Here is a 25,803-nt window from a genome sequence, read left to right as displayed (position 1 = left end):
TGCCAAGAGTCTTACCATTAATACTATATTCTGCCATCATATTTGACCTACCAAAATGAACCACCTCACTCTTACCTAGGTTGAACTTCATCTGCCACTTCTCAGCCCAGTTTTGCATCCTATCGATGTCCCTCTGTAACCTCTGACAGCCCTCCACACTATCCACAACACCCTCAACCCTTGTGTCATCAGCAAATTTACTAAACCTCCACTTCCTCATCCAGGTCATTTATAAAAATCACAAGAGTAAGGGTCCCAGAACAGATCCCTGAGGCACACCACTGGTCACCAACGTCCATGCAGAATATGACCCGTCTACAACCACCTTTTGCCTTCTGTGGGCAAGCCAGTTCTGGATCCACAAAGCAAGATCCCCTTGGATCCCATGCCTCCTTACTTTCTCAATAAGCCTAGCATGGGATACCTCATCAAATACCTTGCTGAAATCCATATACACTACATCTACTGCTCTACCTTCATCAACGTGTTTAGTCACATCCTCAAAAAATTCAATCAGGCTCGTAAGGCACGACCTGCCTTTGACAAAGCCATGCTGACTATTCCTAATCATATTATGCCTCTCCAAATGTTCATAAATCCTACCTCTCAGGATCTTCTCCATCAACTTACCAACCACCGAAGTAAGACTCACTGGTCTATAATTTCCTGGACTATCCCTACTCCCTTTCTTGAATAAGGGAACAACATCTGCAACCGTCCAGTCCTCCAGAATCTCCCCCATCCCCATTGATGATGCAAAGATCATTGCCAGAGGCCCAGCAATCTCCTCCCTCGCCTCCCACAGTAGCCTGGGGTACATCTCATCCAGTCCCAACAACTTATCCAACTTGATGCTTTCCAAAAGCTCCAGCACATCCTCTTTCTTAATGTCTACCGTATATGTTCAAGCTTTTCTATTCATTGTAAGTCATCCCTACAATCGCCAAGATCCTTTTCCGTAGTGAATACTGAAGCAAAGTACTCATTAAGTACCTCTGCTATCTCCTCCGGTTCCATACACACTTTTCCACTATCACACTTGATTGGTCCTATTCTCTCATGTCCTATCCTCTTGCTCTTCACATACTTGTAGAATGCCTTGGGGATTTCCTTAATCCTGTCCGCCAAGGCCTTCTCATGGCCCCTTCTGGCTCTCCTAATTTCTTTCTTGAGCTCCTTCCTGCTAGCCTTCTAATCTTCTAGATCTCTATCATTACCTAGTTTTTTGAACCTTTCAGAAGCTTTTCTTTTCTTCTTGACTAGATTTTCAACAGCCTTTGTACACCACGGTTCCTGTACCTTACCATCCTTTCCCTGCCTCATTGGAACGTACCTATACAGAACGCCACACAAATATCCCCTGAACATTTGCCACATTTCCGCTGTACAATTCTATGAGAACATCTGTTCCCAATTTATTCTTCCAAGTTCCTGCCTGATAGCTTCGTATTTCCCCTTACTCCAATTAAACACTTTCCTAACTTGTCCATTCGTATCCCTCTTCAATGCTATGGTAAAGGAGATAGAATTGTGATCATTATCTCCAAAATGCTCTCCCACTGAGAGACCTGACACTTGACCAGGTTCATTTCCTAATTCCAGATCAAGAACAGCCTCTCCTCTTGTAGGCTGGTGTAGGAAAACTTCCTGAACACACCTAACAAACTCCACTCCATCTAAACCGCTCGCTCCAGGGAGATGCCAATCAATATATGGGATATTAAAATCTCCCACCACTACAACCCTGCTATTGTGACACCTTTCCAGAATCTGTCTCCCTATCTGCTCTTTGATGTCCCTGTTACTATTGGGTGGTCTATAAAAAACACCCAGTAGAATTATTGATCCCTTCCTGTTCCTAACTTCCACCTACAGAGACTCCGTAAACAATCCCTCCATGACTTCCTCCTTTTCTGCAGCCGTGACACGATCTCTGATCAGCAGTGCCACGCCCCCCACCTCTTTTGCCTCCCTCCCTGTCCTTCTTGAAACATCTAAAGCTTGGCACTCTAAGTAACCATTCTTGCCCCTGAGCCATCCAAGTCTCTGTACAGCCACAACATCATAGCTCCAAGTACTGATCCACGCTCTAAGCTCATCTGCTTTGCTCATGATGCTTCTTGCACTAAAATAAGACACATCTCAAACCATCAGTCTGAGCGTATCCCTTCTCTATCACCTGCCTGTCCTCCCTCTCACACTGTCTCCAAGCTTTCTCTATTTGTGAGCCAACTGCCTCTTTCTCCGTCTCCTCAGTTCGGTTCCCACCCCCCAGCAATTCTTGTTTAACATCTCCCCAATAGCCTTAACAAACCTCCCTACCAGGATATTGGTCTCCCTGGAATTCAAGTGCAACTCGTCCTTTTTGTACAGGTCATGCCTGCCCCCAGAGAGGTCCCAATGATTCAGAAATCTGAATCCCTGCCCCCTACTCCAATTCCTCAGCCACACTATTATCCTCCACCTCACTCACTGTCGCGTGGCACAGGTAGTAATCCCGAGATTACTACCTTTGAGGTCCTGCTTCTCAACTTCCTTCCTAACTCCCTGTAGTCTGTTTTCAGGACCTCCTCCCTTTTCCTACCTATGTCGTTGGTACCAATATGTACCACGACCTCTAACTGTTCACCTTCCCACTTCAGGATATCATGGCCGTGATCAGAAACATCCTGGGCCCTGGCACCTGAGAGGCAAATGTGGTAAACCATATGTATATATATGTTGTAACTGGGTTACCTGCCTGGACACGCCCCCCTGCTGACTGCTTCTGTGGCTCCTCCCACAGACCCCTGAATAAAGGCGATTGTGCCACAGCTCCTCCCTCAGTCCAGGACAGATACTCAGCAGGGACGTTGGACCATTTACTGTTAACAAAAGCCTTTCAGTATTTACTCTACTTCCAGTCTTTTGGAGTAATTGATAGTGCATCAGCAAACTACCATCTGTGTCCACAGAATTGCCTGCTGACCCCTAACTATAGAGTCCCCTATTACTGCTGCCTCCTTCCTTTCCCTATCCTGAGCCACAGGGCCAGACTCTGTGCCAAAGGCGCGCCTACTGTTGCTTCCCCCTGGTAGGCCATCTCCCCCAACAATACTCAAACAGGAGTACTTATTGTTAAGGGGGACAGCCACAGGGGTACTCTCTAGCCTCTGATTCCTGACTGTTACCCACTTATCTGTCTCCCGAGGCCCCGGTGTGACTACCTGCCTATAGTTCCTCTCTATCGCCACCTCACTTTCCCTGACCAGATGAAGATCATCGAGCTGCATCTCCAGTTCCCTAACCCGGTCCCTAAGGAGCTGCAGCTCGATGCATCTGGTGTAGATGTGGCCGTCTGGGAGGCTGGGAGTTTTCCAACTTCCCACATCTGAATCCCAGTACAGAACACAGGCGTCACAGACATGCTCACCTTGACCCATTATCGCCAAAGCCCTACCACTCTGCCTCAGATCACTCCGTCGATGACCGCTCCTTTGAGACCACTCTGCTAGGTAGTGTCTCCCTTTTATGCCTGAGCCTTCCCTGCTATCTATCTCACGATTGGTGCTCCGGTTATAGCTGCTAATAGACAAATTTACAATGGACAAATGCTCTCGAAGCTCCCTTTTTAAATAACCGCCGACAACCTGTGAGAAGTCCCTCTTGGTAAAGCTCTGTTGATGCCGCTGACAGGCCACATACAAGAACGTGTAGAGATGATCCATGTTCACTTGTCAACATTTAGCCAACAACTGGAGTTGGAATTGGAAAGAAGGAAGGAACTCAAGAAAATTATGATCTGTAAAGGCATGGTACTGAGCAAATGTTTGGGGTTTTTAACTGAGAAGTCCTCAAGTCTTGTTACTGGAGTCTTAAAACTGGCCAATGAGATAGGATGTGTTGGCTTCAGTTTTTCAAAACCCTTTAGATTCAGCTAAGGTTCCATTAAATTGGAAAATAATAAATGCAAATCATATATTACAATAAATGAACATAGAGTATTGAAAAACTGAATAGGCAAAGATCTGGCAAGTGGAGCTTAGTGCAAATTTGTCCATTTCAGTAGGAAAAATAAAAAGCAAGCATGTTCAAAGTTCAAAGTAAATTTTATTATCAGAGTACATATATGTCACCACATACCATCTTCCTGTGGGCATTCTTCGCAAATCTATAGAACAGTAACTGTAAACAGAATCAATGAAAGATCAAGCAGAGCATAGAAGACAACAAACTGTGCAAATGCAAATATAAATAAATAGCAATAAATAATGAGAGCATGAAATACCAAGATAAAGAGTCCTTAAAGTGAGATCACTTGTTGTGGGAACATCTCAGTAGATGAGTGTAGTTATCCTCTTTTATTCAAGCGCCTGATGGTTGAGGGGTAGTAACTGTTCTTGAACCTGGTGGTGTGAGTCCTGAGGCTCCTGTACCTTCTACCTGATGGCAGCAGCGAGAAAAGAGAATGGCTTCGGTGGTGAGGATCTTTAATGATGGATGCTGCTTTCCTATGGCAACATTTCATGTAGATGTGCTAAAAGGTTGGTCGGGCTTTACCTGTAATGTACTGGGCAGGATGTACTAGCTCTTGTAGGATTTTCCATTCAAAGGCATTGGTATTCCCATACCACACTTTTGTCTAAATGGAGAGAGATTACAGAGCTGTGGGACATAGGGGAATCTGTATCTCTCACAAAGGACTAGTGTGCCATGACCCTATACAACAAGTAATTGTACCAGATAACAGTGTATTGCAAAGGTAATTAAAAGAAAGTTTGGGAGTGTATGTCTTAATTATATAATGCCACCTTAAGTCCACATCTGTAATAGTGTATGCAGCATTGTTTTCCTTCAGAGAGGGTGTAAATGTGTTGAAAGCAGTTTGCCAAACTAATACCGGGAATGTGTCAAGTGAAAAATGATTGGACAGGCCTGCTTTGTATGCTGGAGATTAGAATAGTGTAAGGAGACATGATTGAAACATAAAATATGTCAAAAGGTCTTAAAGTGAGATGTGGAGAAGATGTTTCTTCTAACGAGAGAGTCTATAGCTAGGGGACTCACTGTTTAAAAATAATGACTCACCTATTTAAGATAGAAGCAGGCCTATTTTTCAAAGTACATTTATTATCAAGGTATGTATGCAGAATACATCCCTGAGATTTGCCTTGGCCACAGACAGCCGCAAAACAAAGAAAGCCATGGTACCCTTCCAATGAAAAGTTTCAACCACTCACCCCCCCAGTGTGCTAAAAAAATAACAAATCATACAAACAGCAACAAACAAAGAGTGAAAAACACAGAATATAAACACAAAATTGAGAAAAGACCAGGCATTTTCGGTTCAGCTCAGTGTTCGTTATCTGCAATCCACTCTGATTGAAAATCACCCAAGATAGCAACAGAAAAAGGAGCAATCGGAAACTAGAAACACATCATGATGTTGAATCCACAAACTGCGTCGGTTAGTCCTCCATCCTCCAAGAGCATCGGGAGAGAGAGAGATCATTCAATTGCAGGGTCCTTCCCTCAGGAGCAGAGCGAGAGAGAGAGAGAGACGAACCATCACACACAGACACCTTCCCTGGCAGCAGTGAGTGAGAGGCAATTTGACAGTGCTGACACCGGCTTCACCTTCCACGTTCGCCTCGGTGATTTCAATCTTCCTCGACACTTTAATCGGCGAGAGCTGCAGGAAATGGAGTCAATCATGAGCTCACTTCCCACCTGCAGGTTTCTGGCCATACACTTCTCTCAAAGCCTCATGGAAAAGGCCACATCACTCAATTGGCCCAAAAACACACCATCAAAATGTAGATCGCTGGCGCTGAACAGTAAATCTCCGGCTCCAACAGTGGCAGGAACACATTTGAAAGAAAAAGAAGTGGTAGGAGAAGTCGTTTTGTGAACAGTCTGAAGGATGTCGCCTTTGGTCGCGGTGTTCGAAGGCGCCATCTTTTGAATCTTTGGAATTCTCTTCCCTAAAGAACAATAAAATAATTTTTTTGCTTATTTTCAAGGCAGGAGAAGATAGATTTTTGATGTCCAAGGTTCCCAGGAATAAGCAAGAATGTAGATTTGAGGTCAGAGTTAGATCACCATGATTGTATTGAATAGTGGAGCAGGCCAGCCCCACTCTACTGCTAATTCAGATTCATTTGGGCACTGATGATGTGATCATAATTCTGTGGGTTTCAGGATGGTCGAAAGTTTTGAGTTTTGGCCGTAGCTTTAACTCACTCATCATAAGCAGCCTATTGCAATGCTCCTTCCATTCGTCAGCCTGGCCTTTTGCCATTGGCACTGGGTTTGCAGAGGGCACCATTTACAAAATGGAAGTCAACAACTTGTCGAGGCTTCCTTCCCTGCCTCACCATGGAAGGATAAGGACAGGAATTGCTTGGGTACTCTCAGCGACTTCAGGGTGGATTCTTGAGTTTCAAACTCTCTTAGCTCAGAATCATAAACTGCTGTCCTTCTGTGTGATGTCACTCACTGTGCTGGAGCTCTGCGCCTGTCTGCCTGCACTAGGGGGTTCCTGCTCTGGCTCTCAGATGTGCAGGGAGGTGTGCTCTCCCTTCCGTGGAGATTTAGAGGTGATCAATCAATTCCACCTCCCCCAGTAACACACAATCCCTTGGAATTCTTAGTCTTCGATTTTGGGGACGTGGGTATGATTGGTAAAGTCAATATTCGTTGCCCATCTGCATTTAGCCATGAAGCCCGGAAGGAATCCTGAAATGCTTGATTTACGTTAGCAGCTGGGTAACTAAGGAAGGAATGAGAGCCTTGGGAACCAGGGAGTAATCTGCGTGTGGAGCCAAAGGGATATGAGTGAGATGCTAAATGAAAGCTTCACCGGGGGAACAACATAGAGGCTGGAGAATTGAGGGAAGGGCACACTGATACTCTGAGGCATGAGTGCATCAGGAGGACGAAGGTGTTAGAAATATCGATACACATCAGGGAGAAGACACAGACTTAGAGGAATATGCCTGATCGGTCACCAGCTACATCAGTGTGTAGATGACGTTGGTACCTCAAGAGCGGTCATCTTATGGCCCAGCAGGAGCCTGGCTGAATGCAATCCCTAAGAGCCCAGGATGCTCCGATGCTCTGAACAACGTGTATGCATCTTCCAGGCCACGAAAGCTAGTCACCTCGCAGGTGAGCAGCAGCTGTCGTGAGAAGGATTCCGCTGGCATAAGGTGGCCGGGCCAGGCAACATCCCAGGCTGAGCCCTCAGGGAGTGCGCACACTAGCTCACTAACGTCTTCACGGACATCTTCAACACTTCACTCATCCAGGCTGCTTCAAATCAGCCGCCATCGTCGCTGTACCAAAGAACTCCACACCTTCAGAACTAAATGACTACCGCCTGGGGGTACAACCGCCAGTCATCATGAAGAGCTTTGAATGGTTGATAATGGCACCTACAAAAAATTCCATTCCTGCCGCATGGGATACTCACCAATATGCTTACTGACAGAACCGCCCTGACATACCTAGAGAACAAGGACACACGTCAGAGTGCTGTTTCTAGATTTCATTTTGGCATTCAACACGATTGTTCCACAGACCTTGGTGAACAAGCTCCTGCTCCTGGGTCTAACTACACCACTGTGCAACTGGGTGTTGGACTTCCTAACGAACAGACCTCAGACAGTCAGGATGCACAACCGCTCCTCTCTCCCTGTCATCCCCAATGTGGGGGCCCAGGTCTGTGTGCTGACCCCACTGTTGTACACTCTACTCATACCATGACTGCACAGCCAAACACACAAGCGATCACATCGTCACGTTCACCAACGACACAGCAGTGGTGGGTCTCATCACCAACAACGATGAGATGGCCTAGAGAGAGAGGAGATAGAAGAGATCAAAACCTGGTGCCAGGCAAATTACCTCTTCCTCAATGTCAACAAGGCAAAGGAGAAGATCATCAACTTCAGGACAGCCCACTGCACTCACTCCCCTCTTTACATTCATGGCACAGCTGTGGAAACTCAGAACAATTTCAAACTCCTGAGAGTGCACAGCTCACACAGCCTCTCACGGCCCCAAAACTCATCCTACACAGTCAAGAAAACTCACCAGCACCTCTACTTTCTAAGGAGGCTGGACCTTGTACATCCATACTCATGTCATCCTAACAAGCTGCATCACTGTTTAGCACAGAAACTACACTGCAGCAGACCGTAAAGATTTACAGCGGGTGGCCAAAACTGCCCAGTGGATCCCCAGCACCAGCATAACTGCCATCAAGGACATTTTTACAGAACGGTGGCAGAAAAGTGCCAGTAGCATCGTGAAAGATCCCAAACTCCCCTCTCATGTCAGGGAGGAGGCTACATAACATCCACTCCAGGACCACTCAAAAACTGTTACTTTCCTCAAGCAATAAGGCTGATCAACATCTCCATCCACTAACTCCACCACTACTTTATTACTTCCTGTCAGTCATCTTATGTTCCACCTAGTGTCATTTTATAGACATACAATCAATTTATGTATATAAGCTACCTTATGTATTTATATTTATTGTGTTTTTATTATTATTATTGTGTACTTTATCTTTTGTACTGCATCTAATCCAGAGTAACAATTATTTCACTTTTCTTTACACTTGTGTGGTAATGAATCAGATAGAACCATCAACTCAACTTGGCAAAACAACCCTGGAAAACATGGACCACCTTCCGTATCTTGGAAGTCACCTCTCCTCGAACGTCAACCTTAATAATGAGATCCAACACTGTCTTAAATGCGCTGGAACAGGTTTTGGACATCTCTGAACAAGAGTCTTTCATGATCATGACATCTGAACAGACACCAAAATGTTAGTGTACGAAGCAGTGGTGATCCCAATGCTCCTGTATGCATCAGAAACCTGGACAACATACCGACGACATCTGAAGGCACTTGAAAAGTTCCATCAACGCTGTCTTCGAAACATCTTAAACATCAGCTGGGAAGATAGAAGAACCAACGTCAGCATGCTAAATGAAGCAAAAACAACAAGCACTGAAGCCTACGTCATCAAGAACCAACTAAGATGGAGCGGTCATGTTGTTCGGATGAAAGACATACATCTGCCGAAACAAATCTTCTACTCCCAGCTTAAAAAAGGCAAATGTAAAAGAGGCGGACAAAAGAAGAGATCCAAAGACGTCTTAAAAGCCAACATGAAGAAATGCAACATCGACATCAACAATTGGGAAACCAATGCCAAGGATGGGAAACTCTGGCAAGCCGTCATCCGAGAAGGAACAGCAACTTTCGAAGCCAACTGATGCGCAGAATTAGAAGAAAAGAGAAGAAAATGGAAAGAGAGGCAGCAACAACCAAAGCACGATCTGCCATCTGGAACTACCTGTCCTGAATGCGGAAGAACTTTCAAAGCCAAGATTGGACTCATAAGCCACTTGAGAGCCCATAAATAGATCAACAGAGCAAAGACCATCATCTTCAACTCAAGGGATAACTATGACGACGTCAACACTTGTGTACAGGAAATGACATTAAACAACCATGAACCAGTGTTCATAGTGGGGTGAGGTACAATTCCCTGTGGATTGTTAACACTCAACAATGTATATTTGCTGAGAGTTAAAGGATATACACAGAGGGCTGAGGTTGTTCGAAGCAAGGTGTGCACCTGTACCCCAGGGCTCCTCACTGCAGTCAGTTACACAACACAATCTGTATAGAGCTAACAGCGTTAATCGCCAGGCTGACAGACAAATCTTCTGGTCACTCTCTTCATATCTACTGTATCCGGGTTTTGTGAATGGAGTTCAAACACCATCTGCTTCTATTTGCTTTGGGATTGCTGCACCGAGACTGAGCACAACTGGTTCTGGTTTTGAGCTCAGAGTGCTTCACAGACACGTCTGGCAGCAATTCTCTCCTGAGGGTTCCCTTCCACATGTCACAGGCTTCTTGTTCATCCTTCCTCCAGCCCCCATTGCTATTTTTCTTTAATGGTTGGTGAAGTGGTGTCAGCATTGTGGCAGAATTGGGTCTAAAAACGATCTGAATTGAGAAACTCTGCTGTCAGTTTTCCTGACATTGATGGTCTCACTACTCAACTTTAACCAGCTGCATCCCATTCTCAGACTTGAATATAATCAGAAAAAGATACACTTTCTCTTTCCAGAAAAATGCACATTTGTTTTGTTTAAACTTGAAATGTTTCCAGGACAGTCTTGTGAACACCTTGAGATCATCCAGAGCTCTTGCAAGAGGATATTATTTCAACTGCAAAAGCAAAGCCAGATCCCCTAAAGAACAACGGCTTGGAATGCTTTCAGTGTTGACGTATTGCCAAGTTGAAATGCAAGTAAAGCCCCAGATTGGGGGTTAATTATCAATTATTAATTCTTCATAGGTTATCTGAGTTTACAAGTTTCTTCAAGGCTTCGTCTCTGCCAAATCAGCACACAATCTTGTGATGTAGGTGGACTGTACTGTTTGTCTCCTTCTGTTCTATCAAGGATCACCCGGTAATTTACGCAGGGATGAGTGTTTTGTTCATCTTGGGAGACAATGCTGAAGAATATTACACATGCACGGTGCCACTTTCACAGTGCCACACGGGTTCAAGTTTTTCTACCCGCACTTATAACACATAGGGCACAGGGCACAGGTCCAAGTTTATATTTTGTTTTTTCTTTACAATATATCAATCTTGAATCTATTTTTCTACATATTTAAGGAAAATTCCCCTCAAAAGCTGTGTGTGAATTTTTAACAACATTGTAAAAAATGTTCTGAAACCTGGTTATGATAATTTCATGTGGAATATGTGTGTCAACTCATCCTTAATTCTTTTGATCTCTTGCTATCAATGTCAGTCTGTTAATCTCATCAGCCCCACCATACTGTGTGCTACTGCCCGTTGCACGGCTGGCGTTTAAAGCAGCAATGAAGGTCGTCCATCTCTGGTGGTCTTCAGGGCTTCCATCATCATATCAGTCACTTTGTCTTGGTTATCACTACTGTCAGTCATGCAAGTCCCTGGTGGAGACTCAGGAACACCATTGCACTCAGGTGTAGAAGGACTCTTCATTGCTGTTCCCATGACAATTTTGTTCTACCAGTCAGAGTTGTTAGCCCTGAGGTGAACCCCCAAATCTGGAGGACCCATGGACCACTCTTAGTCTGATCTCTACCTTTTAAACTGTTTGGCTTGTGTAACCCTACCAAGAGCCAAAGCATAAAGCCCTGACCCCAGCCAACGTAGCTCTCCTGGTCATTGAAGCATGCAAGCCTCCATATCCAACGACAAGGTTGTGGTCCTCTTGGATGAGGCACCATAATAGGCCCAGTCTTCTCTTTGTCCCCTTCATAAAGGGCCACACAGTCCATTGTCTTAATGTTGTTATGGTCTTCTCAGAGAACATTTTTTTTATTTTAAATGTCTTCCAATAATACCCAACTAAACTATTGCATTTACTGTAGAACATAGTAGAATACAGCACAGAAACAGCCTTTGAGGTCCACAATGCTGTGCCAACCTAATTGAACTAGTAACTAAATGCCAATTTAAACAAACCCCATTGGCCTACACAATGTCCTGACTGTCTGATATAATTGTCTATTCCCATGACACAGCAGTCTAGGTTTCGGATAATGGAATTCTGAAATTGCTGCAGACACTCAGCAGGTCAGGCAGCATCCATGTTACAGGAAATAGAACTCACATTTCGGGTCAAAGAAATTTCAACAGAGTTGGAAAAGTGGGAGCATGTGAGGTCATAAAGAAGCTTTTGGCACATTGGCCTTCATAAATCAAATTATTAAGTGGAGGAGATGGGATGTTATGTTCAAGTTGTATAAGACATTGGTGAGGCTTAATTTGGAGTGTTGTGTGCAGTTTTGGTCACCTACGTACAGGAAAGATGTAAATAATGGTGAAAGAGCACAGAGAACATTTACAATGATGTTGCCGGGTCTGGAGGATCTAAGTTATATGGAAAGATTGAATAGGTTAGGAATTGTTCCTTGGAACATAGAAGATCGAGGAGAGGTTTTGATAGAGAAATACAAAATTATGAGAGATATAGATAGGGTAGATGCAAGCAGGCTTTGTCCACTGAGGTTGGATGGGACTACAGCTGCAGGTCATGGGTTGAGGGTGAAAGGAGAAAAGTTTAAGGGGAACATGAAGGGAAACTTCTTCACTCAGAGGGTCATGGGAGTGTGGAACGACTGTCAGTGCAGGTGTTACATGTGAGCTCGATTTCAATGTTTAAGAAAAATTTGGACAGGTACATGGATAGTAGGGGTATGGAAGGCTATGGTCCCGGAGCAAGTCGATGGGTTGAGGCAGTTTTAAATGGTTAGACATAGACTAGATGGGCCAAAGGGCCTGTTTCTTTACTGTACTTTTCTATGACTCTCTGACAATTTAGTTATCAGTTGCAGGCAGGATAGAATGGAAAGAAGAAAGAAATATCTTTGATAGGGTGAGATTAGAGTTGCCATGGTGACTGTTATGATAAAGCCATCTGATTGATTGATTAATGTGGGAACTTAGAGATAAAGAAAACAAAGAAATAGACATATAAAGGAGTGAGATGCAGGTTAGAGTTGTTGCAGAGCAATGAAACCAGAAGGAGAATTAGGGAATTTCAAAGGTCATGAAGCAGAATTAATACTACAATTGGAGAAACGTAAGCAATTCTGAGAAAAATAAATTATCTGAAATTGTTGGAGTTGATATTGAGTCCAAAAGGCAGCAATGTGTTGAGGCAGAAGGTGAGGTGCTTTTCCTCAAACTACATTGATCTCATTGAAGAAAGTGCACAGATAGACGTAGAACATAGAATAGTACAGCACAGTACAGGCCCTTCGGCCCACAATGTTGTGCCGACCCTCAAACCCTGCCTCCCATATAAGCCCCCACCTTAAATTCCTCCATATACCTGTCTAGTAGTCTCTTAAACTTCACTGATGTATCTGCCTCCACCACTGACTCAGGCAGTGCATTCCACGCACCAACGACTCTGAGTAAAAAACCTTCCTCAAATATCCCCCTTGAACTTCCCACCCCTTACCTTAAAGCCATGTCCTCTTGTATTGAGAAGTGGTGCCCTGGGGAAGAGGCACTGGCTATCCACTCTATCTATTCCTCTTATTATCTTGTACACCTCTATCATGTCTCCTCTCATCCTCCTTCTCTCCAAAGAGTAAAACCCTAGCTCCCTTAATCTCTGATCATAATGCATACTTTCTAAACCAGGCAGCATCCTGGTAAATCTCCTCTGTACCCTTTCCATTGCTTCCACATCCTTCCTATAGTGAGGTGACCAGAACTGGACACAGTACTCCAAGTGTGGCCTAACCAGAGTTTTATAGAGCTGCATCATTACATCGCGACTCTTAAACCCTATCCCTCGACTTATGAAAGCTAACACCCCATAAGCTTTCTTAACCATCCTATCCACCTGTGAAGCAACTTTCAGGGATCTGTGGACATGTACCCCCAGATCCCTCTGCTCCTCCACACTACCAAGTATCCTGCCATTTACTTTGTACTCTGCCTTGGAGTTTGTCCTTCCAAAGTGTACCATCTCACACTTCTCTGGGTTGAATTCCATCTGTCACTTCTCAGCCCACTCCTGCATCCTATCAATGTCTCTCTGCAATCTTTGACAATCCTCTACACTATCTACAACACCACCAACCTTTGTGTCATCTGCAAACTTGCCAACCCACCCTTCTACCCCCACATCCAGGTCGTTAATAAAAATCACGAAAAGTAGAGGTCTCAGAACAGATCCTTGTGGGACACCACTAGTCACAATCCTCCAATCTGAATGTACTCCCTCCACCATCACCCTCTGCCTTCTGCAGGCAAGCCAATTCTGAATCCACCTGGCCAAACCTCCCTGGATCCCATGCCTTCTAACTTTCTGAATAAGCATGCCATGTAGAACCTTGTCAAATGCCTTACTAAAATCCATATAGATCACATCCACTGCACTACCCTCATCTATATGCCTGCTCACCTCCTTAAAGAACTCTATCAGGCTTGTTAGATACGATCTGCCCTTCACAAAGCCATGCTGACTGTCCCTGATCAGACCATAATTCTCTAAATGCCCAGAGATCCTATCTCTAAGAATCTTTTCCAACAGCTTTCCCACCACAGACGTAAAGCTCACTGGTCTATAATTACCCGGACTATCCCTACTACCTTTTTTGAACAAGGGGACAACATTCGCCTCCCTCCAATCCTCCGGTACCATTCCCGTGGACAACGAGGACATAAAGATCCTAGTTAGAGACTCAGCAATCTCTTCTCTCACCTCATGGAGCAGCCTGGGGAATATTCCATCAGGCCCCGGGGACTTATCTGTCCTAATGTATTTTAACAACTCCAACACCTCCTCTCCCTTAATATCAACATGCTCCAGAACATCAACCTCACTCATATTGTCCTCACCATCATCAAGTTCCCTCTCATTGGTGAATACCGAAGAGAAGTATTGATTGAGGACCTCGCTCACTTCCACAGCCTTCAGGCACATCTTCCCACCTTTATCTCTAATCGGTCCTACCTTCACTCCTGTCATCTTTTTTTCTTCACATAATTGAAGAATGCCTTGGGGTTTTCCTTTACTCTACTCGCCAAGGCCTTCTCATGTCCCCTTCTTGCTCTTCTCAGCCCCTTCCTAAGCTCCTATATTCCTCAATAGACCCATCTGATCCTTGCTTCCTAAACCTCATGTATGCTGCCTTCTTCCACCTGACTAGATTTCCCACCTCACTTGTCACCCATGGTTCCTTCATCCTACCATTCTTTACCTTCCTCACCAGGACAAATTTATCCCTAACATCCCGCAAGAGATCTCTAAACATCAACCACATGCCTTTTTCACCGCCGAATGGTATGCTGGCATTTATAGCGAGAGGATTCGAGTACAGGAGCAGGGAGGTACTACTGCAGTTGTACAAGGCCTTGGTGAGACCACACCTGGAGTATTGTGTGCAGTTTTGGTCCCCTAATCTGAGGAAAGACATCCTTGCCATAGAGGGAGTACAAAGAAGGTTCACCAGATCGATTCCTGGGATGGCAGGACTTTCATATGAAGAAAGACTGGATGAACTGGGCTTGTACTCGTTGGAATTTAGAAGATTGAGGGAGGATCTGATCGAAGCGTATAAAATCCTAAAGGGATTGGACAGGCTAGATGCAGGAAGATTGTTCCCGATGTTGGGGAAGTCCAGAACAAGGGGCCACAGTTTGAGGATAAAGGGGAAGCCTTTTAGGACCGAGATTAGGAAAAACTTCTTCACACAGAGAGTGGTGAATCTGTGGAATTCTTTGCCACAGGAAACAGTTGAGGTCAGTTCATTGGCTATATTTAAGAGGGAGTTAGATATGGCCCTTGTGGCTACGGGGATCAGGGGGTATGGAGGGAAGGCTGGGGCGGGGTTCTGAGTTGGATGATCAGCCATGATCATAATAAATGGCGGTGCAGGCTCGAAGGGCCGAATGGGCTACTCCTGCACCTATTTTCTATGTTTCTATATCCATAGTACATTTCCCTGCAAAAACATCATCCCAATTCACACCTGCAAGTTCTAGCCTTATAGCCTCATAATTTGCCTTTCCCCAATTAAAAATTTTCCTGTCCTCTCTGGTTCTATCCTTTTCCATGATAATGCTAAAGGCCAGGGAGCGGTGGTCACTGTCCCCCAGATGCTCACCCACTGAGAGATCTGTGACCTGACCCGGTTCATTACCTAGTACTAGATCTAGTATGGTATTCCCCCTGGTTGGCCTGTCCACATACTGTGACAGGAATCCGTCCTGGACGCAGATTCCTGGACAATGTCAGATTAGCATGGATTAGGGAATTAAAGTGACAGATAATAGGAAGTTTAGGATTGTCTAAGCAAGTATGGTCAACAAAGCAGAGACCAATGTGCACTTGGTTTCCATAATGTAGAGCAGGCCACATTATAAGTACATTAGAAAAAAGTTACGCGAGATTAAAGTGAGTGCAAGTGAATTGTTGCTTCACCTGGAGTGCGTGAGTCAGTGAGTGGTGAGAAGGAACAAACTGAAGAACAGGGAGAGTGCTGTGAGAAGGGGAATGCTTGGTGGAGACAGATGAGTTAACTAGGGGGGCAGAAAAGCTATGGTCCCTTCAGAATGGGGAAAGGCAAATGAAGAAAAGTTGGGATTCCACCAAAGTTGTCACCATTGGTGGAATCCCACTTAAGTTTAGGGCAATTGCAAAGTTTGATCCATTGAATGTGGCAGTTGGTGATGTAGAAAATAAAGAATTCTATGCTGCTCCACCAACAATGGTAAAGAGGGTCCACCTTAAAGGAAAGGGTATGGCAGAGGTAAACACAAAATACTCTGCAGATGCTGGGGTTAAAGCAACACTCACAACACGCTGGAGGAACTCAGCAGGTCGGGCAGCATCCGTGGAAACGATCAGTCAACGTTTCGGGCCGGAACCCTTCATCAGGACTGTAGAGGGAAGGTTCAGAGGCCCTATAAAGAAGGTGGGGGGAGGGTGGGAAGGAGAAGGCTGGTAGATTCCAGGTGAAAAACCAGTAAGGGGAAAGATAAAGGGGTGGGGGAGGGGAAGCGGAGGGGGGCGATAGGCAGGAAAGGTGAAGAAGGAATAGGGGAAAGCTCAATGGGTAGTAGAAGGAGGCAGACCATGAGGGAGGTAGTAGGCAGCTGGGGGAGAGGGCAGAGTGAAATAGGGAGGGGGAGGGAATTACCAGAAGTTGGAGAATTCAATGTTGATACCAAGGGGCTGGAGACTACCTAGACGGTATATAAGGTGTTGCTCCTCCAACCTGAGTTTAGCCTCATCATGGCAGTAGAGGAGGCCATGTATGGACATATCCGAATGGGAATGTGAAGCAGAGTTGAAGTGGGTGGCAACTGGGAGATCCTGTCTGTTGTGGCAGACGGAGCAGAGGTGCTCAACAGAGGTAACTGTGTGGAGAGTCTTGTCCTTGGAATTGATTCGATGGAGCTTAAGATTGATTCTTCTTTTAATTGTGGAATAACTTCGCTTAATACTTTATCACTTCTATCTGGTGTTCAACCTCAATGTGTAACCGTGCCTTCTGTGGTTTCTACCGTGTTTGCATTCCTTCCACTGGGACTTCACTCTGCTGTCTGACCTGGACACAGTGCGGAGCTCCACTCTCTTTACCTGCCCTTACTCTGTATACTACATTTACACTAGCACAATGCAGTGCAGATAGGACTTTGAGTTTAAGAGGCCACTTCCCATAGACTTGCCCGACCAGCATAGCTATTCATCGTGTCTGTTTAGTATTTTGGACATCATTCTGATGCCAACCTGCCTCTGAGTTCACAACCCAGAAGCACACCAAAGTACAGTGACTTGACAATCTTGCTTCAGAGAAACTATGTTTGTTCTAGTTCTTTTCTTCACCTTTGCTTACAGCCCCCAAACTTATAACCAGCCGGTATGGCCCTGTTTTGCATTGGATTTATGACTTCTACGCTACTTTGTAAATTGGGGCATGGATTATAATTATCTGAACAAGTCTGCCACTGTCTGAAACATAGAAACATAGAAACATAGAAAATAGGTGCAGGAGTAGGCCATTCGGCCCTTCGAGCCTGAACCGCCATTTATTATGATCATGGCTGATCATCCAACTCAGAACCCTGTACCTGCCTTCTCTCCATACCCCCTGATCCCTTTAGCCACAAGGGCCATATCTAACTCCCTCTTAAATATAGCCAATGAACTGGCCTCAACTGTTTCCTGTGGCAGAGAATTCCACAGATTCACCACTCTCTGTGTGAAGAAGTTTTTCCTAATCTTGGTCCTAAAAGGCTTCCCCTTTATCCTCAAACTGTGACCCCTCGTTCTGGACTTCCCCAACATCGGGAACAATCTTCCTGCATCTAGCCTGTCCAATCCCTTTAGGATTTTATACGTTTCAATCAGATCCCCCCTCAATCTTCTAAATTCCAACGAGTATAAGCCTAGTTCATCCAGTCTTTCATCATATGAAAGTCCTGCCATCCCAGGAATCAATCTGGTGAACCTTCTTTGTACTCCCTCTACGGCAAGGATGTCTTTCCTCAGATTAGGGGACCAAAACTGCACACAATACTCCAGGTGTGGTCTCACCAAGGCCTTGTACAACTGCAGTAGTACCTCCCTGCTCCTGTACTCGAATCCTCTTGCTATAAATGCTAGCATACCATTCGCCTTTTTCACCGCCTGCTGTACCTGCATGCCCACTTTCAATGACTGGTGTATAATGACACCCAGGTCTCGTTGCACCTCCCCTTTTCCTAATCGGCCACCATTCAGATAATAATCTGTTTACCTGTTTTGCCACCAGAGTGGATAACTTCACATTTATCCACATTAAATTGCATCTGCCATGAATTTGCCCACTCACCTAACCTATCCAAGTCACTCTGCATCCACTTAGCATCCTCCTCACAGCTAACACTGCCGCCCAGCTTCGTGTCATCCGCAAACTTGGAGACGCTGCATTTAATTCCCTCATCCAAGTCATTAATATATATTGTAAACAACTGGGGTCCCAGCACTGAGCGTTGTGGTACCCCACTAGTCACAGCCTGCCATTCTGAAAAAGTCCCGTTTATTCCCACTCTTTGCTTCCTGTCTGCCAACCAATTCTCTATCCACATCAATACCTTACCCCCAATCCCCCAATACCGTGTGCTTTAAGTTTGCACACTAATCTCCTGTGTGGGACCTTGTCAAAAGCCTTTTGAAAATCCAAATATACCACATCCACTGGTTCTCCCCTATCCACTCTACTAGTTACATCCTCAAAAAATTCTATGAGATTCGTCAGACATGATTTTCCTTTCACAGATCCATGCTGACTTTGTCCGATGGTTTCACTGCTTTCCAAATGTGCTGTTATCACATCTTTGATAACTGACTCTAGCAGTTTCCGCACCACCGATGTTAGGCTAACCGGTCTATAATTCCCTGGTTTCTCTCTCACTCCTTTTTTGAAAAGTGGGGTTACATTAGCCACCCTCCAATCCTCAGGAACTTAGTCCAGAATCTAAAGAGTTTTGAAAAATTATCACTAATGCATCCACTATTTCTTGGGCTACTTCCTTAAGCACTTTGGGATGCAGACCAAATGGCCCTAGGGATTTATCTGCCTTTAATCCCTTCAATTTACCTAACACCACTTCCCTACTAACATGTATTTCCCTCAGTTCCTCCAACCCACTGGACCCTCGGTTCCCTACTATTTCCGGAAGATTATTTATGTCCTCCTTAGTGAAGACAGAACCAAAGTAATTATTCAATTGGTCTGCCATGTCCTTGCTCCCCATAATCAATTCACCTGTTTCTGTCTGTAGGGGACCTACATTTGTCTTAACCAATCTTTTTCTTTTCACATATCTATAAAAGCTTTTACAGTCAGTTTTTATGTTCCCTGCCAGTTTTCTCTCATAATCTTTTTTTCCCCTTCCTACTTAAGCCCTTTGTCCTCCTCTGCTGAACTCTGAATTTCTCCCAGTCCTCAGGTGAGCCAATTTTTCTGGCTAATTTGTATGCTTCTTCTTTGGAATTGATACTATCCCTAATTTCCCTTGTCAGCCACGGGTGCACTACCTTCCTTGATTTATTCTTTTGCCAAACTGGGATGAACAATTGTTGTAGTTCATCCATGCGATCTATAAATGCTTGCCATTGCATATCCACCGTCAACCCTTTAAGTGTCATTTGCCAGTCTATCTTAGCTAATTCACGTCTCATACCTTCAAAGTTACCCCTCTTTAAGTTCAGAACCTTTGTTTCTGAATTAACTATGTCACTCTCCATCTTAATGAAGAATTCCACCATATTATGGTCAGTCTTACCCAAGGGGCCTCTCACGACAAGATTGCTAACTAACCCTTCCTCATTGCTCAATACCCAGTCTAGAATAGCCTGCTCTCTAGTTGGTTCCTTGACATGTTGGTTCAAAAAACCATCCCGCATACATTCCAAGAAATCCTCTTCCTCAGCACCCTTACCAATTTGGTTCACCCAATCTACATGTAGATTGAAGTCACCCATTATAACTGCTATTCCTTTATTGCACACATTTCTAATTTCCTGTTTAATACCATCCCCAACCTCACTACTACTGTTAGGTGGCCTGTACACAACTCCCACCAGCATTTTCTGCCCTTTAGTGTTATGCAGCTCTACCCATATCGATTCCACATCCTCCCGGCTTATGTCCTTCCTTTCTATTGCGTTAATCTCCTCTCTAACCAGCAACGCCACCCCACCTCCTTTTCTTTCATGTCTATCCCTCCTGAATATTGAATATTCCTGAATGTTGAGCTCCCATCCTTGGTCACCCTGGAACCATGTCTCTGTGATCCCAACTATATCATATTCATTAATAACAATCTGCACTTTTAATTCATCCACCTTGTTACGAATGCTCCTTGCATTGACACCCAAAGCCTTCAGGCGCGCTTTTACAACTCTCTTAGCCTTTATACAATTATTTTGAAAAGTGGCCCTTTTTGATGCTTGCCCTGGATTTGTCGGCCCAATTTCAACCAATAGGATCACCCTCGTGCATTCACGCTCTCATTATATGTATCTTTTCCCTTTCCCTCTATTTAACGGTATTATTCACCCAAGGAAGAACCCTCGTTGCTCGAATTGAAAGTCTCCTGTATGTTGTTCTGGTCTCCAACATCTCTAGTACATCTTCTCTGGGCCCAGTCTGCCATTCAGTGCTATCTACATCCAGTAAAATGATTTAAGGGTGCGCAGAAGTTAATGTGCACTTGTTACATGCATGCGTTTCAGACAATAGCTGGCTCTAGCCTTGTAGTTGATTGGGTGGTTGGGTTCAGCCAAGCTGCAAGAGGGTTGTCATGGTCAACGTGGCACAGTGCTTTAAAAACATCACTCATGCATTGTTCCACACTGCTGGCCACCACTCATGCAGTCTGGACGGCAGCAGCAATTCAAATGGAGATCACCAGACGAGGCTGAGAAAAACAACATTATTGAACAAGACCGCAAAGAAATGGAACTCAAAAGCATCAGTAATCATTTTAATAATTCTGTCCTGAAAAAAGTCATGAGAAGCAATTGACAGCAATCTGGCCACCCCTGTAGTTTGTCCGTCCGTGGCCAGTATTTACGCTCTATCTGACAGGCTCAGCAGACAATGCATGCTCAGCCTTGTGGATGGGGTGGTGCCACACAGAGCAGACAATGAACGGTAGAATGCCCAGAAAGAAGGTGGATTTCTTTCACTTAAGAACACTGGTAAGACAAATATATTTTAATAATAATATGATAGTTTCAGAGTCACTCTGCTTTATTAACTTACTTAAGTCCAGATTTTATTTAGTTACTTGCATTTGGGAATGGAATTCCAAGAATGTGTCGTTGGAACATCATTGGCCCAGCTGTCCTCTGCCAAGGCTGCTCTCTGTCACAGATCACCCAGGAATGTAGAAATTATTCCTGACTTCTGGTCTCTAATCTAAACCATCTTCTTAAATCCTTTTACACTTCCCATTCCACTTTCACCTCCAACAATTATTTGTCACGTAAGGACAGAAGTCACTGAGATTAAGGATATTTACTCATCTCCCCCAACATTTTCCTCCCTCCTGATCACCTGACCAGATATGGCCTTCCCTCTTTTAAATCCAGACTTACTTTGCCTTCCTTATTGTGAAGGTTGAAAGGTCTCCAAGTTTTCAGATGACGCAAAACCAGTACGAAGGACACATTGTGATGAGGACATTGTGATTCTACAACAGGATATTGAGAGATTGAGGGGAAAACCTGGCTAATGAAGGAAGTCTTGAATGACTACCGTCTAGTGGCACTGACCTCATAGATCATGAAGACCCTAGAGAGGCTGGTCCTGGCTCACCTCTGACCCCGGTCAGATCAGCCCTTGATCCCCTGCAGTTTGCCTACTAGGAGCACATTGGAGCTGATGATGCTGTCATCTACCTGCTGAACAGAGCCTTCTCCCATTTGGATAAGCAGGGCAGCACTGTGAAGATCGTGTTTTTTGATTTCTCGTGCCTTCAATACCATTCACCCTCATTGCAGGGGGGAAAAGCTCCATTCAATGCAGATTGGCACCTCCATTGTATCCTGGATAATAGACTACCTGATGGGCAGACCACTGTATGTCCGACTTCAGAGCTGTGTGTCAGACGTGGTTATAAGCAGCACTGGGGCCCCACAGGGCACTGTATTGTTTCCCTTTCCGTTTACCCTGTATACCTTGGAATTTAGATACAACACTGAGTCATGTCATCTGCAGAAATTCTCTGATGACTCAGTAATAATTGGGTGTATAAAGGAAGGACAGGAGGATGAATTTAAGGCCTGGTGGAGGACTTTGTTGAATGGTGCAAGCTGAATTATCTGCAGCTCAACATCAGGAAGACAAAGGAGATGATGATGGACTTTAGGAAGACTAAGCCTGCACTGCTCCCTGTTACTATTGACGGTGAGGACGTAGATGTGGTGAGGACTGTTGTTGCCAGTACAATCTCCTATGCGGTGGTGTGCTGGGGCAATGGCATCAACATGGGTGATGCCCGGAGGCTTAGTGAACTGATTAGAAAACCTTTCTGGACACACTGGAGGCTGTGGTAGAACAAAGGACCCTAAGGAAAAACCTGGCAATCCTGGACAAAGTTTCTCACCTTGGCTGAACAGAGGAGCACTTTTGGTAATAGATTAAGACAAAGGCCTGTTTCTGTGCTGTAGTTTTTCTATGGTTTCTATAAGCTTGCTGAGGGACTTGGACCAGCTGGAAAAATGGGCTGAAAAATGGCAGATGGAGTTTGATACAGACAAGTGTGAGGTATTGCACTTTGGAAGGACAAACCAAGGTAGAACATACATTGTTAATGGTAAGGCACTGAGGAGTGCAGTAGAACAGAGGGATCTGGGAATACAGATACAAAATTCCCTAAAAGTGGCGTCACAGGTAGATAGGGTCGTAAAGAGAGCTTTTGGTACATTGGCCTTTATTAATCAAAGTATTGGGTATAAGAGCTGGAATATTATGTTGAGGTTGTATGAAGCATTGTTGAGGCCGAATCTGGAGTATTGTGTTCAGTTCTGGTCACCAAATTACAGGAAGGATATTAATAAGGTTGATAGAGTGCAGAGAAGGTTTACAAGGATGTTGCCGGGACTTGAGAAACTCAGTTACAGAGAAAGGTTGAATAGGTTAGGACTTCATTCCCCGGAGCGTAGAAGAATGAGGGGAGATTTGATAGAGGTATATAAAATTATGATGGGTATAGATAGAGTGAATGCAAGCAGGCTTTTTCCACTGAGGCAAGGGGAGAAATAAACCAGAGGGCATGGGTTAAGAGTGAGGGGGGAAAAGTTTAAAGGGAACATTAGAGGGGGCTTCTTCACACAGAGAGTGGTGGGAGTATGGAATGAGCTGCCAGATGAGGTGGTAATTGCGGGTTCTTTTTTAACATTTAAGAATAAATTGGACAGATACATGGATGGGAGGTGTATGGAGGGATATGGTCCGTGTGCAGGTCAGTGGGACTAGACAGAAAATGGTTCGGCACAGCCAAGAAGGGCCAAAAGGCCTGTTTCTGTGCTGTAGTTTTTCTATGGTTTCTATGGTTTCTAACTGCACTGCTTCAAAGAGCGCTATGTGAGGTCATCCTGACCCTCTGCTATTAGGCTCTATAGTGAGTCAAACCTACAGCCCAGGAAGTGATGACCCCTCCTGTTAGACTGCTTGAGGTAACTTTTTTTTATTCTTTTTTACTTTTCTTCTAATATTTGCATATCTGTGCACTTGGAATGCTACTGTGACACTGTATTTTCCTTTGGGATCAATGAAGTATCTATCTATCTATCTATCTATCTATCTATCTAAATGTGTGGGACTTCAAGAATGGGAAACAAAGGCAGATTATTATCTAAACAGAGAAAGACTGCAGGTGAGTTCAGGAGTGCTTGATGGTCTTGGGCCTGCATTGGATGGAGTTCAGAAAGATGAGTTTGAGTTTGAACTTAAGCCAATCAGTGAATGGAAGCATGAGAAGAGGTGACTTCACTCAGGTCTGTGATTGAAGATTTAAAAACCAGTGCTTCACAACAGTTTTCAGAGATTGAACTGCGGTCAATCAGTGAACAGGATTCATTAGCAATCCTGAACCTGAGGGGGGCCAATATCCTTGTGGGAAGGTTTGCTTGAGCTGTTCGGTGGGGGGAGGGGGTTTAAACTAATTTGGCACGGGGTTTGGAACCGGAGTGATAGTGCTGAGGATGGGGCCATTGGTTTACAAGTAGAGACAATGAGACTGCTAGCAAGGACAGTCTGATGAAAGGGCGAAATTTCAGTCAGTAGGATGAATTGCAATGTAAAAGGGGGACAAAATCAAATAGGTGATGGATACAAGACTGAAGGTGTTATATTTCAATGTGTGCAGTAGATGGAGTAAGGTAAATGAACATGTAGCACAGTTACAGATTGGGGCTGTCGGCATTACCGAGCCGTGGCTGAGGGAAGATTGTAGCTGGGAGCTTAACAGCCAAGGACACACATTGTATCAAAAGGACAAGCAGGTAGGCAGAGGGAGTGGGGTGGCTGTGTTGGTGAAAAATGAAAGAGGTGACAAAGGATCGGAAGGTGTAGAATCCTTGTGGGTAGAGCTTAGAAAATGCAAGGATAAAAAGACTCTGATAGCAGTTACACACAGTTACAACAGTGGCCAGTACGACAGCTACAAATTACAACAGGAGATAGAAAAGGCCTGTCAAGCGGGCAATGTATGACAGTAATGGGGGATTTCAATATGCAGGTAGATTGGAAAAATCAGGATGGTGCTGGATCCCAGGAGGGGAAATTTCTAGAATGCCTACAAGATGGCTTTTTAGAGCAGCTCATGGTTGAGCCCACTAGGGAATCAGCTAATCTGGATTGGGGGTTGTGCAATGAACAAGAACTGGTTAGAGCTTAAGGTTAAGGAACCCTTGGGAGACAATAATCATAATAAGATAGAAATCACCCTGCAATTTGAAAGGGAGAAGCTAAAGTCAGATCTATCATTATCAAAGTGGAGTAAAAGGAATTACAGAGACATGAGAGAGGAGCAGGCCAAAGTTGATTGGAAGGGGACATTAGCAGTGATGATGGCAAAGCAGAAATGGCTGGAGTTTCTGGGAGCAATTTGGAAGGCACAGGATAGATACATCCCAAAGAAGTTGTTTTCTAAATCCAGAATGATGCAACTGTGGCTAGCAAGGGAAGCCACCACCAACATGAAAACCAAAGAAAGGACTTATAACAGAGCAAGAATTACTGGGAAGTTAGAGGATTGGGAAACTTTTAAAAACCAACAGAAGGCAACTCAAAAAGTCATAAAGAAGGAAAAGATTGAATATAAAGGTAAGCGAGCCAATAATATTAAAAAGGATACCAACAGTTTCTTCCGATATATAAAGAGTAAAAGAGAGGCAAGAGTAAATATTGGACCACTGGAAGATGATGCTGGAGAGGTAGTTACGGGGTACAAGGAAATGAAATATGAACTAAATAAATATCTTGCTTCAGTCTTCACTGTGGAAGACAGCAGAATGCTGGAAGTTTGAGAGTGTCAGGATGCAGAAGTGAGTGAAGTTGCCATCACCGTGGAGAAGGTGCTCGAGTAACCGTATTCTCTGAAGGTAGATAAACCACCTTCAAATGGACTACACCCCAGGGTTCTGAAGGGGTTGGCTGAAGAGATTGTGGAGGCGATAGTAATGATCTTTCAACAATCAATAGATT

Source organism: Mobula hypostoma, chromosome 13 (assembly GCF_963921235.1).
Source record: "Mobula hypostoma chromosome 13, sMobHyp1.1, whole genome shotgun sequence".
Taxonomy (NCBI): Eukaryota; Metazoa; Chordata; class Chondrichthyes; order Myliobatiformes; family Myliobatidae; genus Mobula; species Mobula hypostoma.
Note: the sequence above shows the minus strand (reverse complement) of the source record.